The sequence below is a fragment of the Vicugna pacos genome, chromosome 1 (genome assembly GCF_048564905.1).
Source record: "Vicugna pacos chromosome 1, VicPac4, whole genome shotgun sequence".
NCBI lineage: Eukaryota > Metazoa > Chordata > Mammalia > Artiodactyla > Camelidae > Vicugna > Vicugna pacos.
Genome location: NC_132987.1, coordinates 117,688,427 through 117,704,816, shown reverse-complemented (window position 1 = coordinate 117,704,816; position 16,390 = coordinate 117,688,427). Strand labels below are relative to the sequence as shown.

General features: G+C 49.9%; 2 long non-coding RNA genes across 3 annotated transcripts in view; one reads left to right on the top strand and one right to left on the bottom strand.

Annotated features, from left to right (window-relative positions):
• The window catches only part of LOC140698682 (uncharacterized), a 71,657-nt gene extending 63,900 nt beyond the window's left edge, over positions 1 to 7,757 (bottom strand). For both annotated transcript variants that reach the window (XR_012076510.1, XR_012076511.1), the window contains exon 1: positions 6,994 to 7,757. This is a non-coding gene — a long non-coding RNA (uncharacterized lncRNA). The remainder of the gene's footprint in view (positions 1 to 6,993) is intronic.
• A 111-nt stretch (positions 7,758 to 7,868) lies between these two features.
• On the top strand, positions 7,869 to 9,416 carry LOC116283888 (uncharacterized). Its single transcript, XR_004193574.2, has 2 exons — positions 7,869 to 8,452; positions 9,280 to 9,416. It is a non-coding gene; the product is annotated as an uncharacterized lncRNA (long non-coding RNA).
• Positions 9,417 to 16,390: the final 6,974 nt, after the last annotated feature.

Sequence of the window (16,390 nt, the reverse complement as noted above, 5' to 3'; positions counted from 1 at the left end):
TTCATGGCAGTGCCAGTGACATCATGGTGGTACCGGTGATCAAACACGCTGGCCTCTCTGTACAAAACAAAAACATTCACAACAAGTGGAATAAAGACTACACAGAGCGCCGACTCAGGTCCAGGTTTTGCTGCCAAATGAGTTTGCCACCAAGCTATAGAACACTTTCTGTTTTCAGAGCCTCTGGATGCTAGGATTGTGGGTAAGGGAGGGTGGATTGTGGAGACAAGCTCCTTTTCCGGAAAGCCTTGAAACTGCTAAAAGGAGGGAAGGCACGTAAGGCAGCAGACAGAGCTGGGCTCACGGACTTCAAACGCTCAGAGGCCGCACCCAGACCACACACAACATTCACTCGCGACACGCGTGGCCGGCGGAGGGAAAGGCACTTCCGTAACTCGTGATCACCGAGTCTTCCAGAAGCGAGGCTCACCGGGAGCACCTGCGGTTTGCCGGGAACCCAAGCTGGAGGGAACAGGGTGGAGAGGCTGCTGGAGAGATGGGATTTGGCGAGAGGATGAGGATCTGCTCGGGAAAGAGGCAGACGGAGAGCAACGGCGGGGCGTCGGCTCCGGCAGAGGAATGGGGTGGGCCCGGAAGTCAGTTTTTGTGCTGTTTTGCTTTAGGATTTGTCATTTCAGTGCTTCCTTGTCTCCTCACAAAACCGTCAGCAAACTCCACATCTCGTCAATACACTGCCGAGCTGGATTTAACTCCATGACGCACGGAACTGACAAGACTGGCTTCAAGGTGAGCATGAGCCAAGAACAGAGCTGTCCCTGGGATCCAGCCACCCCGCCCTCCAGGACACACTTGCCCACCACCTGCATCTGAGGTCGGCTACCACAGTCTTCAACTCAGCGGGACACCCACGGCAGGAGCCCCTTCCTGCAGGAAGGCTTTGAAGTGATGCTTCGGAACAGGAAGCTGTGGCATTGTTTTCCAATATGAGGATGTCTAAACGAGTTTACTGACAAGTACATGAAGGAAGTGAGGCCACTAGGTTTAAGTAACGCTGATACCGGCAGCTGATGTATCTGGCACATTCTGAGCTCCTTACAAAGATTAACTCATTGGAAAGGAGGTGGGAAGGGATAAATAGGGAGTTCAAGATTTGCAAATATTAACAACAGGTTTCTTCTGTATAGCACAGGGAACTATATTTAATATCTTGTACCTATAATGAAAAAGAATATGAAAACGAATATATGTATGTATATGTATGACTGAAACATTGTGCTGTACACCAGAAATAGACACAACATTGTAAACTGATCACACTTCAATTTTAGAAAAAGATTAACTCATTGATCCTCAGGACAATCTCATTAGGCAGGCACCATTATACTTCCACTTTACAGATGAGGAAACTGAGGCATAGAGAGGTTTAATGACTTGGGTGAGGGTGGGTGCTGGGATTTACACTCTGGCGTCCATGTTGTTAATAATATACTAAACTCTAAGAAGAGAGGAACCGTAGAATAGAATTATTTTCTGTGAAGGCAGGACAGGGGGAGAAAACACTCAGCTGTAAGTCCTTTCTAGATGCCTGCTTCTTGGATGTGGAGAAACATATGGGTGCACCCTGGATAATGACATTAAAGGAATGACCTTCTGTGGATTTCTTTAGGGTGCTGGCCAGGCCCTCAAAGTCAATATTCACTTATGTTTAATCTATGGAAAGTGACTGCGACACTCTCTCCCCAGCATGGCACCTGGGAGACACCAGTGCACTTACTGCTGGTGTCGTGTGTGCTGGCTGCCCACACGTGTGAGTGACTGCTATCCCATTACTTCAACGTAACCCAGCAAAGCAGAGCATCCCTCCGTGTCTGAAGATCGGGGGGCTTTCAGGGCTGACCCAGAATGCCCAGCACCCCACCAGCATGGTGGGGGCCTCCCACCTTCACAGCAGGTACAGATCTGCTCTACTGCATTCATCTAAACCCTGACCTTGGGGAAGAGGATCAGGACACCTCCATGCGGTCCCAACTGTCACCCCACCAATCATGGCCTAGTGGACCCTGTGGTTCCGATGTCCTTGCTCTAGAAATGCTTTTCACAACTCTACCTAGTACTTCTCCACAAATTAAGTCTTAGATTTTTATCACTACAAACACCAAATGTGTGGGAACCACTATGAAGCCACTCCTCCAGGTCACGGTGTTGCCAAAGCCAAAGTTTCTCACTGTAAATGAAATTTTCCTTGGGTTTTCTTCTCAACAATAATCAGTTTGATCCCATATAGATTCCTTCCAACGCAGGCTACCATCTCTAGCTCCTTGGCACTAAACCAGGGAGAGCCTGAGGGCTGAAAATATTGGCCAGAGAGCTCTCACAGAAGAGCTGTTAAAGGTTTGGAACTTTTGAACTCTGGTTTTATTTGGTTATCAGCTTTACTCCAAAGGAAAATAAAATGCCATTTTTATCGTGAAATACATTTTTATGATGCAAATGGCTTGATGGTTTCCCTCCTACGGTGGATTTTTAAACTCAAAGCCTAATTCTCTTTACATTACTACATGTGTTCCTACTTAACTTTCGTGTCATCGCAGTGACTACCATTGAACACTGTGGCTTGCCTGTGCCCTTAAGTTCCAAAGTGACCAGGTGGCTTTGCACACATGATCTGAACTCTGCCCCTCCGCTGTACAGTGAAAATGATCAGACTCCTCAGTCCTAAAGAACATTGTAATTAAACTGCTAAAAGCGTGATCTACAGCAGGAGGTCTGACTCAAGCTATAAGGAATCACTGCCACTGAATGAATGAACAGTCACCTTCAGAAGAATGGGCAACGTTTTTGTATTCCCAGAGATTTTGACAAAATGAGTATTCAGTCATTGCAGCTCCTAATGTCACTTAGGAGAGAGAGACAACATGTGGAATTACCAAATAACAATTCAGAACAGGATACTGATAAGCTGCAATGTAGGCCCTTCAGGTTATGCTTGGGGAATGCATTCCAAGACCTCCGTGGATGCCTGAAACCGAGGATAGCGCCAAACCCTACATATAACATATGTTTTTCCCTAAACATACATGCCTATGGTAAAGTTTCCTTTATAAATTAGGCACGGTAAGAGAATAATGTCACCACTACTCTTGTGCTCTGGGGCCATTTACTGAGAGGGCCACTAAGTGACTAACAGGTGGGACATGCCCAGAAAATGATGATTCACACCCTGGGAGGGACGGAGCAAGGCGGCACGAGCTTCATCATGCTACTCAGAACAGAGCACAGTTTAAAACCTATGCGTTGTTTATTTCTGGAATTTTCCACGTAATATTTTTGAGCCACAGTCGACCTTGGTTAACTGAACCCACAGAAAGTGAAACTGCAGATAAGGGGGAACTACTATAGTAAATTAAAATGAAGTGAGAAATGAGGGTGGGAGAAGGGGAGCTGGAGGAAGGTGGACAAAAGTGGAAAACAAAGAATGTTGCCCACCATCCAGTTCTTACAAGGACTGAGTCATGAGCCACTGCAGATGCAGACTTACATGCAGGACACCCTGAAAGGAATTCAGGGCAAAGATCAGGAATGAGGCATCCTGTGCTCCGGGAAAACAGGCAAAGCAGCCCCTTAGTTAGAAATATTTCAGATGAAACTTTTTATGAACCCAGCTTCTTGCCTCTCCCCATACTTAGAAAAGCACTAAAATCATTAACTGATATGTTCCTCATGACTAGCAGGAACCTCCTACTGACATGTATGTTTGATTGCATGTACCCCTTTGCCAAAATCACACGTAAACTGACTTCTCCTCCCACCTCTCTGAGCTATCTGAGAGGATGTCTCCCAGGCTATAGTCCTCAGTCAGTCCCCTGAAACTGGAACTCACAGCTCTCACCTCGTGCATTTTTGTTTTTCAAGTCAACAAAAGGTACGAATTTCCAGTTATAAGATAAATAAATACTAGGGATGTAATGTACAATGTGATGACTATAGTTAACACGGATATATGGTACATTTGAAAGTTGTTAAGAGGGCAAATCCTAAGTGTTCTCATCACAGAGAGGAATTTTTTTTCTTTTCTTTTTATTGTATCTATAGGAGATGAGGGTGTTAACCTGTTGTGGTTATTTCAAAATATATGTAAATCAAACCATTATGCTGTACACCGTACAATTATAAGGAATGTATGTCAATTATTTCTCAAGAAAATTAGAAAAAATAATTAAAAGGATTTTTCAAATGACATGAAAATTATAAGCAGAAGGTACCAACGGAGAAGACTGAAGAAGCTGTGGAGAGATGGGTCATAAATGTGGTGCTAGGTAAGTATGAGCATGGTGGTCTCGGGGAAAGAGAGGAGAGAGGTGAGACCAGGTAGGATCTACATCGGAAGGCAACGAGACATAGGTTGGCTTGGGAGGCTAAGGATGAATTGTAGAGGACCTAGGAAGGTTTGGTTTTTGTTTTGTTTTTCATAGAAAGAAACCCTTTGCAACTCTTCCACAAAGTAGAAAAGAATAGATGTTCTTCCTCCTGATCTTTGTCTTGATATTGTTATCAAAAGTAATTTGATGTCCTTCTCCCACTGGCCCCTGTGTCCAGCTTGTACACCTACACTATTACCAAAAGAAGCAATTCTCCAACCTTTTGTGTATGTGGTCCCCTTGGGACCCTGTTACAGGGCAGGCTCTGATCCGGCAGGTCTGGGGAAGGGCCTGGGACCCTGCATTTCCAACAAGCTCCCGGTGACACTATTTGAGGAGCAGACTTGGAGTAGCAAGACCTAGGGTCTAATTCTCGATTAGGGGAAGTGATATTTCAGAACCTCCCCCGCCCAGGGAGCTTTCTCACGCTTGCCTGCACCATCTGCACCAATCTACATGACTTGTGGACTTTCCACCCCAAATCTGCCTGCAGACTGATCCATGACAGAGATCAAAGATTATTAAAGACTAGGGTTTTGTTTTATATTCAACAAAGAAAACAGTCCAAGAATGCCTTCTGCCTTCTCTCAGCAAACTCAGAAATTACAACATCCAAGTAGACTTGGGGGTGGTCTCCGTTTGTCAGTCTTAACAGCTCAACCAAGGGAGTCCTGAGTACCTCCTAAGCACAAGCTTTGCCATCCTTCCCACTCTCTGGCGCTTCATCCAAATCCCACAGCCTTTTTCTTGTATATCAAAGGGAGCAAGATCCTTGGAAGAGACATCAACAGAATGGTGACTGTGCTGAAAGCTCCCTAAGAGCCCACATCAACCCTTCTGACGCCAAGTGCTGGATGTTGTAGGTAGTCCCACGCCCAACTGGCCATGCATGTCTAATTAGACCCTTTCAGGTAGATTTTGCAGCAACAAAATTTACATATAGTTGAGGATATCCTACTCCCATGCTCCCCTCCACCCACAGAAACAAAACCTCTCTACCCAAGCATAACAAAGCAAGTCTTGGACAAACTCTGCCGCTCATACAGCCAATTATCCGCAAGCAGGTGCAAACCATCTCACAGAACCTTGTGTGTAGGTGCCAGGAAATCCCAGCTAAAGGGAGAGTTCTGGTCAACCAGGCAATAGACAAAAAGGTGAAGGCAATGATGGAAGGGTGTGGAAGAGAGAGGCAAGTAAGAGAAAGAGGGAAAGCATGAATCAATAAAGGAATACACCAGGAACGGTAGCTAGAGGTTTCACTTGGACATAGATTTTGAAACACAGTCATTAGTTCATCTTTCCCTTCTTTCAGGAGATGACTCTGCTTTCTATTTGTTACAAAGAAACTACAGTGGAACCGTGAGGCCATTTGAGCAAGACTGGAGTGGCCTTGCAGCCTGAGAAGCAGTGGAGTCAGCCAGAAGCTCCTGACCTTGACCATGGTCTCTGCCTTCCGTCCACCTTCCATGTCCTAAACCAAACAATAAATGCAGAGGCCTACAGAAATGGTTCTCTGATTTTATGGTGCTTCTGCAGCTTCTGGAAACAAATTAATTGCAGATTCCCAAACTCTGCCCCAGGGTGTCTGATTCACGAGGTCCTACTCTGACACAGGGATTGACCTTCTGATGTAGGTGGGGTATGGACCACATCTAGAGAAGGACAGAATTGCTGCCCCATTTCCTTCCAGGGCTTACTCAACTGAACTGCACTTTGGGAAGAAATTCAACTCTACTCCAGTGTTCTGTGATCTATTTAACTGTGGTTTTTAACAACTGTATTCTGATAAACTGAGGTAGCCAGAATATAACTGCAGGGCCTTAAAGTCTTCCTATGAGGGTTGAAGCAAAAATAAATAAAACAAATCAACCCCAGAAGGGTAGGAATTTCTGAAGCTACAGCACAGTGCTTTACATTGCAAAGGCTCTAAACTAACTGTCTCTCTCTCTCTCCTCCTCTTCCATGGCGCTGCCTTTTGGCCATATAGCCCTCAATTTTTCCACCTCTTCCCCTGAAAAAGGCCACCTGGACCCTGTCTCCTAGGTCAGGGACCCTCCCACAGCCCACTGGGAAACACAGTCGGGTTTCCTGTCTCCTGTTGCTCTTCTCTCACACTGGGGATCTGGAGTTCTATGGAATGAAGTATCCAGTGTGTTATCCTTGGATTGAGACCAGAAGCTCTCAAGTTAAGTTTATATTGTTTCCCCCAAAAAAGCCAGTGGAAACAGGGGTCCCACAGGGGCTGAGGACCCCTACTCATTTTGAGGAAACATGGTATTGGTTAGAAAGTGGAGGGAACCACAAAGGACTTCAACTGTTTAAAACCAAAACAGGTAATACCTTAGAAGCTGATGAACGGGAAGAAAACTCAGCAGTAGATCTCACAAGGTCTAACCAGTGCTGCTCCTTGCTAACAAGTAGGTGCAATCAGAGCAGAGCGGAGACACTTTTCCTGTCAGGACACAGCCCAGTGGCTGCTGGGCTTGGCCAGGAGACTGATCCTCACAGCCCAGTTCATGTGGTCAGTTGTCAATGACCAGTCTACTGTGCAGTGGGCAGTGTGCCAGCTACCGTGAAGAACGAAAAAATGCGCACACAACCTCTTAAGCCTTACCTCTTGAGTCTCAGAGTCCTCCTAGGCAAAATGAAGGTGACATCTAACTCATAGGGTCATTGTATTTGACAAATAAGTGCCGAACTGGGACCGCTTGGCAGTGGAAGCCGTGGTACACTGCACTACACTTGTGGAAGGGCTGTTCTCTGTCCCCTTCCAGAGTTCCTTATTTGCTGAGGGTCTCCTGAGTGGGTGTTTACACCAAGCGTGGAGCTGCAGAGAGCTGGAGGAGGATGTGGAGGAGGGGGACCCGCTGTTCATTCAAGCAGAGCTCGTCGGAATCCTGGGCAGGCTCTGCTGTAAATTCCCTCAGAAGTCACATCAGTGATTTGCCAGACGCAAGCAGGAACGAGGGCCAGCAGCAGCCCGCCACCTTCTGCCAGGAAAGAGAGAAATAGTGCCTGCACCCAGGAGTCACAGTAGAGGTCTCACTGTAGAGTCCTCCCTGCCGATCCAACTTGGGAACCCGGGGCAGGCGGGGGAGGAGTGGGGCGTTCGAGGGCCGATCTGCGTTCCCTAAGGGGAACAAGAGTGAAAAGCCAAGTTGGGGCCGGGCTCGGATACTGCGGGGAGGGGAAGATGATGACCTCTGCAAGGATTCTCCCGGGAGGGTGCCCTCAGAGCGGTGAGAGCCGGCTTCCCGCACCGCGACACAGGCGACAGCGGGGGTGTGACCCCGCACGGAGGGCTTGCTTTCCTAGAGCACACCTGGAGCCCTGGAGCATGCTCTGGAAAGCCCTGCCGGGGAGTTGCCCTGCAGGACGCCAAGCTCAGCGCAGCTGAGGTGTCCGCCACCGGAGACCCAGTAGGACGGACCCATACTTGACTTGGTCTGCAAGACACCCGAGCTGCCCCACCCAAGTGAGCGCGCGGACGCCACTTCTCCCGCGGCTCCAGGGAGGAATGACCTGGCCCTCAGGGCGTGGCCAGGGAGCATCTGTCCAATCGGAGCCCCGAGAGCGCGATCACGTGTTCGGCAGCCCGGGCGTCTCTTCCGCCTCGTAGCTCCGCCCAACGTGGCGATCGGCCGCTGGCACCACCCCTGCGAGGGTCTTATCGCGAGAGCAGTTCAGACAGCTCGTCCTCTGTCCCGCGCCGCCTGGAGTCACGCCTCAGAACCGAGGCTGCGGTTCGCCATGGCTCCCGCACAGGGTGCAGGGGGCGAGGACGAGAGCGCCGGAGGGGCCTGGAGCCGGCTTGCCCCCTCCCCGCCGAGACAGCCGCGCCCTGCGAGGCTGCACACCGCCCTGGTGTCATCTTGTCGCCTCCAGGCCCTTGACCAGCACTTGCCAGGGCCTCAAGTGGTGGCTGGATCAGCCGGCGTCAGTGGAGGCTTCCTGTGGTTTTCCTGCTTTTAAACGTCTTTGTCATCACTCTGCACTCCGCCCACTGAAACCCTTGAGGCATGGAAGAACATTCCAGCAGGAAATCCGGAGTCAACCTCGTCTGAGAAGATGTGGTAATGAAAGCAGCTCGTGTCTGCGAATCCCACAAAGGCGCCAGTGTCTCCCCCATCTCTCCTATCTTTTAACGACTCTGCAGGGCAGGCTTCGCCTTCCCCACTTCAGAGATGAGAAAACAGGCCCAGACGGGTAGGAGGAACTTGCCCAAAGTTGCATAAAGCCAGACTCTACATCTCAGCTGCGTGGCATGTCCAATCGTAACACCGCTGCTGAGTGACCCAGCCTCAGGCCCGCACTTGGGCCCGGAGGTCTGAAGGGAAAGGCTTGGCTCAGTGCCCCCGTGCGCTTGTCAGGAAATGGGCTGCGTGCTTGATCCCCTGTCCCAGGTGTGCCCAATGTGGAACCCCACCTCGGGTCCCCAGGAGAAGACAGCCTGTCAGCAGGACCCACCAGAGCCCCTTACATGCCCCTTGGCCTTGGCGCTTCCCCTGGACCCAGCCTTCCTGCCCCAGCACCTTGTTCACACTGGGCTTGGAGGAGGGAGGAGGCGGACTGTGGGCTCCAGCCGTCATGAGAATGCTCTGGCTATGAGGGGCCGCTTCTTGACCACAGAGCTGGCCAGGAGTGAAAAAACGGCCTCCCTCACATACACTTCTTTGAGGGAAGTCCTAAGGGATATTAAAATTGTCCCAACTTACATTCATTCATGTCAAATGAACATTTGTCTCAGGCCCAACACGATACCTTGGTAGAGCCAAACCAGTTGACTTCAGCCACCTGACTAAGAACCCCAAGGTGACATAAGCATTAAACATGATTATCAAAGTGGGAAAAGTTTTTCTGTTTGGACATGCCCTTGACTCCTGTCTCTTCATCTGTTCAGACTCCTGCTGATTTCAAAGCCGAGGTTGGGCACCGAGGAAGAGATTTACCATTTATCATCGGAGGACAAAAATATGACCTTCCTTCCTTTCTTCCTTCCTCACTTTTCTAGAAATAAAAGGAGGATTCAGAAAGCAAGAGCATGTCTATACATTTTGACAAATGATATCATCAAAATGAAGCAAATGGTCCAAAGGGAACTAAATCCATCTTTGGTACCCCGACCACCATCAGCAAATGCTTGCTTGGGCAGTAACATTAGTTAGAATCTGTTGTGATTCAATGAAGGGAAAACTGGTCACCAGAAACCTTGTTGGTCCCCCAGTAAAGACGCCATCACTTCTAAGTACCTGGAGGGCTGAAGGCACCCAGAATTCTTGGGCCTTTTACATCTTGGTGTGGGCCACCCTTCCCTCCTCCTCCACAACCCCTCCCCACATCATGGCACAGAGCAGGTGCGCACTGAAGGTCCCCTGAGCAAGCATCAGCACACACAGCAGGGGCAGCAGGGAAGAGAGGCCCGATGCAGGAAGAGTGCGCCGCCATCTCGGGCCCCAACCCCACCGCCCCATGTTGGTTCTCCCCACCTTCTAGGGGTCTGACTCTGCCTGGTATTTCTGCCAGAGCTAAACAGTCACAGCAGGGAACTAGGCACAGGTCATGAGGACGAAGGAAGCAGCAACTCTTTCTATTTGCACAGCACTTTACAGTCTGCAAAGCTCTTCCCCATAATTTCCTTTTAGAAGGTTATCATTACAACCTCTAGAGATCAGGACATGGAGGCGCAGTGTTAGGGGCTAAATTATGGCCTCCTGGACCCAGTGTAATCACAAGGATTCTTAAAAGATGCAAGAGGAAGGTAAGAGGGTCAGAGGGTGAGGTGAGGCCGTGGAGGCAGAGGTCAGAGTGAAGTGACTGCTGGCTGAGGGTGGAGGACCGGCCACGAGCCAAGAACTGCGGACAGGCTCTAGAAGCTGGAAAAGACAAGAAAACAGATTCTCCCCGGGACTCTCCAGAAGGAACACAGCCCCACCAACACCTAGATGTCAGCCCGGTGAAACCCATTTCGGATTTCCGATCCCCAGAACTGTAAGGTAACAGATTTGTGTTGTTGCCACTAAATCTGTGGTAATTTTTGAAGCACCCATGGGAAACTGACACAGGAGGTGATGCCCAAAAGCAAAGGCTAAAAGGGTGATGTGGTTTTCTGGGGAGCACTTCTGTGGGAGGAGAGGACTGGAGGGAGGGAGAGTGCTCACCGTCCTGTGCCTTTCAGTTCTGGATAGCTCTTCAACTCTGTGCATCTGTTTGATAAACATGGTTTAAATTCAGCAGGGGATCCCTCACATCCTAGTCACCTAAAGTGAGGAAGATGTGAGAAAACTGACCGTAGTGCATCCAGGGACGGAGCCCAACCAATTAAACAGTCAGTGGGGGTTCCACGTGCACCTACTGTGTGCCCCACACAAACAAGGTGATACGAGGGATTTTAAAAGATGCCTGGGCCCCTGCACCCAGGAGTCCATCAGTCCCACTTGCCTCTCATCTTACCGGACCCAGAGCTGGGCCCCAAGGCCGTGGGCACTGCGGAGCCAGCAAAGTCAGGATGGGTTGGTGATGTCAGAAGGAATTGTGGGGTCATGCGGGGTCAAGCGGGCCTTAAAGAATCAGAGACTTCTCATGAGTGGCAGGTAGGAGGGGCCAAGAGCCTTGAAAGGGAGCTGAGAGCTGCGTGTGGTTCACTGTGGAGCCCACCTGGGGGCTCCATTTGGATGGGAGTCACACCAAAGATGAGAGGCACAGGAGTACACAGTCCACAGCTGCAGATTTGCGCACCTGTTGTATCCAGCCAGGTTTGCCAGGCACTCTGACATCGCTCAGATTCATTAGGAGCATGAACTTGAAGAGTTCCTGCCCCAGTGAACAGGGGACACTTAGAGGGGCGGGAAGGAGCCCATGGCTCTTCCTCTGGGCATCTTGTCTTCCGTCGATTCATTCAACACTCTTCCAGCATCTGCCACAGGCCAGGACCACTCCGGGCCCCGAGAATCCTATGATGATCAGGACCACCTGAGAGCCTTCCCTGTGGGCGCAGGTTCCAGTGAGAGGACTGATGCTGAACAGGTGCATTTAGGAGGGCTTTGAGGAAGAGTAAATCAGGGTGAGGGATGAGAGTGTGCTGCTTCAGATGGAGAAATCAAGAAATGGCTAAGAAGCTGACATCTGGGAAGAGGGCGTGGCGGGGGGGCAGGACTGACCTTGATTTACCTGTCTGGGCATGACTGGTAAATTTCCAGCAGAACCTAATGAGTTTCCATGGTCCATCCTTTGCTTCTATCTGTAAGACTAACAATAGTCCCATTGCCACAGGAAACCATTCCCGATGTTTGCCCCCAGTTGCAAAAGTTAAGGCTCAGCCGCTCAGGGTACCAGCATTTATCAGCTGTTCACCACACTGAGCTGGGCGCCCTCCAAAGACAGACGCAGACACGTGGTGACCTTACAGATCAGCACAGGGGCAGTCGGGGCACCCTGCACGTGCTGTCGCCCCTCAGACCCTTCCCCAGGCCTCCGCGTTCTGTACACGGCCGTGGAGCCACGCACACATCTAGACACAGTCATCAGCAGGGTTTGGTGTCACTGTCTTAGGAAACGGTGCACGTCTCTGCGTCCCACCGAGGGCACGAGCCTTGTGGTTATCTTTTGGCTGGGCCTTAGCCTTATAAACACAGACACGTGCCTCCGCCACTTAAGCAGAAGGAATGCAGGCATGTGGCCTTGGAGGTCTGAAATGATCCTCTCCTGAAATGATCCAAGACTGCAGAGGTAAGACTGGGTTCAGGGCTCAGCTGCACACTTTGAGATTTTGCAGTAGTGGTTCCTAATCTTTGGTGTGCTTAAAAAGCAATTAGGTGTGTGCTGAAAATGCTGACCCCTCGGCCCAGGGACCCAGAGATTCTGATTCAGACGTTAAGTCTGAAGAAGAAGCTGGAATTCTGGGATTCACAGCCCTCCAGGAGCTTCGGATGCTAGTGGTAAGTCACAGGCTGAGACACTGTTTTACAAAGGAAAAGTAGTGTTGGAGGCAAGTTTTTTTGAGATGCCACCACCTGGGGCAGCGCACAGTCAGGACGCAGAACAGCTTCCTTTTAAAACCAAAATGCAAACCCCTGGGAAGTTCATGCAGAGAAGCGGTGGAGAGGAGACACTGGTAGACAGAGGTGCATTTTCAACTCATCTCCAGGGCTCCCAGGCTCTTCCCTCCGAGAGTCATCTTCCCTTAGGACTGGTTTCCTTTTAACTCCGATTTCAATAATGCCCATCAAAATTCCGGCCCTAGATCAAAGTCTCTCTCCTCTCATCCCCTGAGGATAACCAAAATTAGCTGATATTTGCAAAAGAATATTAATAAAACTAAGACTGCAGAAAACTGAGGGGACTCCTTATTGAAAATACAAATAACAATGAATATTCAAGTTTCCAAAATGTAGGTTTCTGGTGCTAAGATGACCATCCAGCAGCAGTGAGTGGGTGCCTCCCATCTCCAACCCCAGTATCCTCACTTCCTGGACTCATGCTGGCCTCTTTCCCCCTTCATCTACCGGCCAACACAACCATCACCGCCTCTGAGAACCTAGGCAGAAAATGGAACGATGGTTTCCTATCCTCTGCCCGGCACCATGCTGGGGCCACCCGGTGGGCTCCGGTCCCTCTGATCCCAAGCTCCAGGCTCTGGGCTCTGCAGGGATGCATTTGTACAAATCTCATTCATCACACACCCGTCACTTCGTGGGTAAGCCGTAATAACCCACACCCGGAGCGGCTAACACAAGTGTCCCCTGCACAGCCACTCTGGAACTGCGTGAGACGCAGCATACAGAACACTTGAAAATGACCCCCTTGAGTTTACATTCAATAAAAAATGTCCAGCTCTCCAACCAAGAAGTTTAAGCCAAACTCCCCACTTCACACCCTCTCCGCGGCCCCACGTCTCACACACACCCTCCTGAATTCTTATCTTCATAGCTAGTCCTTAACCCGTGGGAAGGACCACAGCCGCAATGCTTGTATCTTCAAAACAGAAAAAAGAAAAACATAAGAAAATGAGTGATGACAGGACAAGGTGCTGTTTGGATTTGTGAGTTAATTTGTGTGTGACGTCATACAATTCCATAACATTAAGTAACATGCAGACTGTTAACAGATCACCTTTACTGAAAAGAATCAAATTTCACAGAATGAAGACTGTCCTGGAGAATCTGGGGTGTGTGGTTGCCGTAGTAATCGATGCCTTCTAGAACAAATCCGTGCTTGGCTAATTACAGCCTTCTATTTTTAAACTCATCTGCATTCTTCTCCCCCAACCCCAACATTGCTCACACGACTCCGGCAGTAAAATACTGTTATCTGTACAGCCCGTGCCCATCTCAAAATAACTTGTTTCCAGTCAGCCTCTGCCTGCTGTGGGAGGCAAGAGGCTGTGTTCCCCAAGCACCTGGAAGGCCAAACGGACACCTTTGAAAGAGCTCCAAACACTTAACAAAATGGGAATAACAGCAGCACAGACTTCCAGGGTTACCACTGCATTGCAAGCACCCGCGGCCTGGGAGTCGGGGTGAGGCCGGCTGTGGGGGTCAGGCCACCACCGCCTGGAGCCAGGCCTGGGCCCCGCACTGCCTCCTGGGAAGCTCTTTGGTCACCAGCCAGAGAGGTGATGGCAGAGCAGCGCTGGGGCCAACCCCACGGTCAGTCCAGAGCCTACGGGACCATCTCAGGTCATCCCCAGGGCCGTGTCAAGGCCCAGTACTCAAAGCCTGGGAAAAGGCTGCCAGCAGCCATCCGCCATCCGGAAGCCTGGCTGCCTGGGGTCGTGTTAACTCCATCTGCAGGCCTGACTTCCCACAGCAGGGCTGTGGGTGCCGTGGAAACAGATGAAGACCACCCAGTGACAGCAGGCAAGGGCTATCATTTGTCAGAACTTGCTGCAGCAAGAGGGGCACCTGCACCGTCCCCGGCTGCGTTGGTTTGCTCTGGCTGTCGTAACAAGGCACCGCGCGCTGCGGCCTCAGACAGCAGAAGGGAGTTCTCTCACAGCTTTGGAGGCTGGAGTCTGAGATCGGGGAATCAGAAGAGCCATGCCCCCCCTGGAAGGTGCTGGGGAGAATCTGTCCCAGGCCTCCCTCCTAGCTTCCAGTGGCTTGTCAGTGACCTTTGGTGTTCCTTGACTTGTCAATGCATCCCTGGGTCTCTGTGCAGATCTGTGTCCAAATTTCTCCATTTTATACGGACACCAGTCATACTGGATGAGGGGCCCACTCTACTCTGGTATGACCTCGTCTTAGCTAATTACATCCACAATGATTCTATCTCCAAAGAAGGGCACATTCTGAGGTCCCGAGGATCAGGACTTCAACACAGGAATTCCTGGAGGACACAACTCAACCCAGAAGGCTGGCCTCTGGCCGAGACTCAAAAGCAAGCGAAGCAGGAAGTGGGAAAGCCTTATGGCGAACAAGAGGGGCTTCAGGTGGGCCTGCTCCGGGCTTGTGCACAGGGAGGCAGGAAGCAGCAAACTAGAAGCGGGCATCCTGTGTGGTTAGTTATGAGAGCACATACGCCTTTCTCTGGTTGGTCCTGAGCTGGAAGTTGGGCAGACTTTAGGGAAGTTGGCCGTCGCTGACTGAGTCCTGGCTGTTACGGGCCAGTTGCTGCAGCGGCTCTGTTTTCATATATGTATGGTCTCTCCATTGTATATTCAATCTCTCAGTGCAAATGACACATCCTGATGTTCTCAGGGTGCTTCTGGGGCTGGAATTGGGGGCAGGTGGTCCAGAAGACCCAGCCCTGGAAGGACTCAGTGCCTCCAAGAGGAGGCCCAGGACGGGCAACCTCACAGGGCAGATCCACACAGACCCGTGGGTCCCCTTCTGCAACTGCCTCTGTTGACGCCCACCAGGCTGAGCACAGATGGGAATTGGGAAAGTGTGGGTACTTTGACTCCAGAGCCGCCGTCCTCTGGCTTTTTGGTTTAGCTCCCCTTGAAGGGCCCCAAAGAGCTTTTGCTGGGGAGAAAAGCTATCAGTATTTACCACATTAGAACAAAGTGATTTTTAAAATATCTAATCCATTACATGTTCATGTAAATAACATAATTTTATGAAAAATAACTATACTTTCCAGAAGAAAAAATTGCAAGTGTGGCATTATTTTAAATTTTTGCAGATCTCCTGAATGTCTAGCTGAATAGAAGCCAGCTGGCATCTCCTGCTTCTGCATTCAGTCTGTTGGGATCACACACGTCATGTAGCCTCTGGAAAACCCACACCACACTCACGAGAGTGAACAGAAGCTAAAAGCGTGGTAGAATTACCGGGAAAAATAGTTTTGACCTTGCAGACCCTCTGCAGTATCTCAGGGACCCCCAGGCATCCCCAGACCACCGCCAGAGACTCTTGCTTGTGGACCGAGGCTTGTGGACCCGCAGCGAGTCCGGGGCTTGCCGGGATGTGGGAGGGAGGGGATTAGTGACCACCCTGGTCAAACAGACGCATCTCACAAGTTAGAAAAGGCCCCAAGCCTGAGTGAAAAGATAAGAAATTTAAGACTGGGGTCAAAGTCAAGCGCTTTCAATATCTTCACCTCCCACCTGAAGATGCAAAGGCAAAAAAAGTAGAAATGGGGGGCAAAAAATCCTTATTGCTTGTTTCGTCTTTCCTCCAATAGTTCCAAGATTAACAATTGTTCCTTAGTGCCCGAGGGGTATTGGTTCCAGGACCCCCCCCCCATCCCAGGGCACCAGAATCCCAGGATGCTCAAAAAGTTTCATGCAAAATGGCATGGTATTTGCATATAACCAGCACATACCCTCCCACATACTTTAAATCATCTCTGGATTACTTATAATACCGAATACAATGTAAATGCTGTGTTAATAGTTGTAAATACAGTGTAAATCCTATGTAAATAGTTGTTGATATGTGGCAAATTCAAGTTTTGCTTTTTGGAACTTTCTGGAACTCTAATTTTCCAAATATTTTCTATCCGAGGTTGGTGAATCCACGGGTGCAGAACCCTCAGATGCGGAGGGCTGACCGTACATGCCATTAGAAACT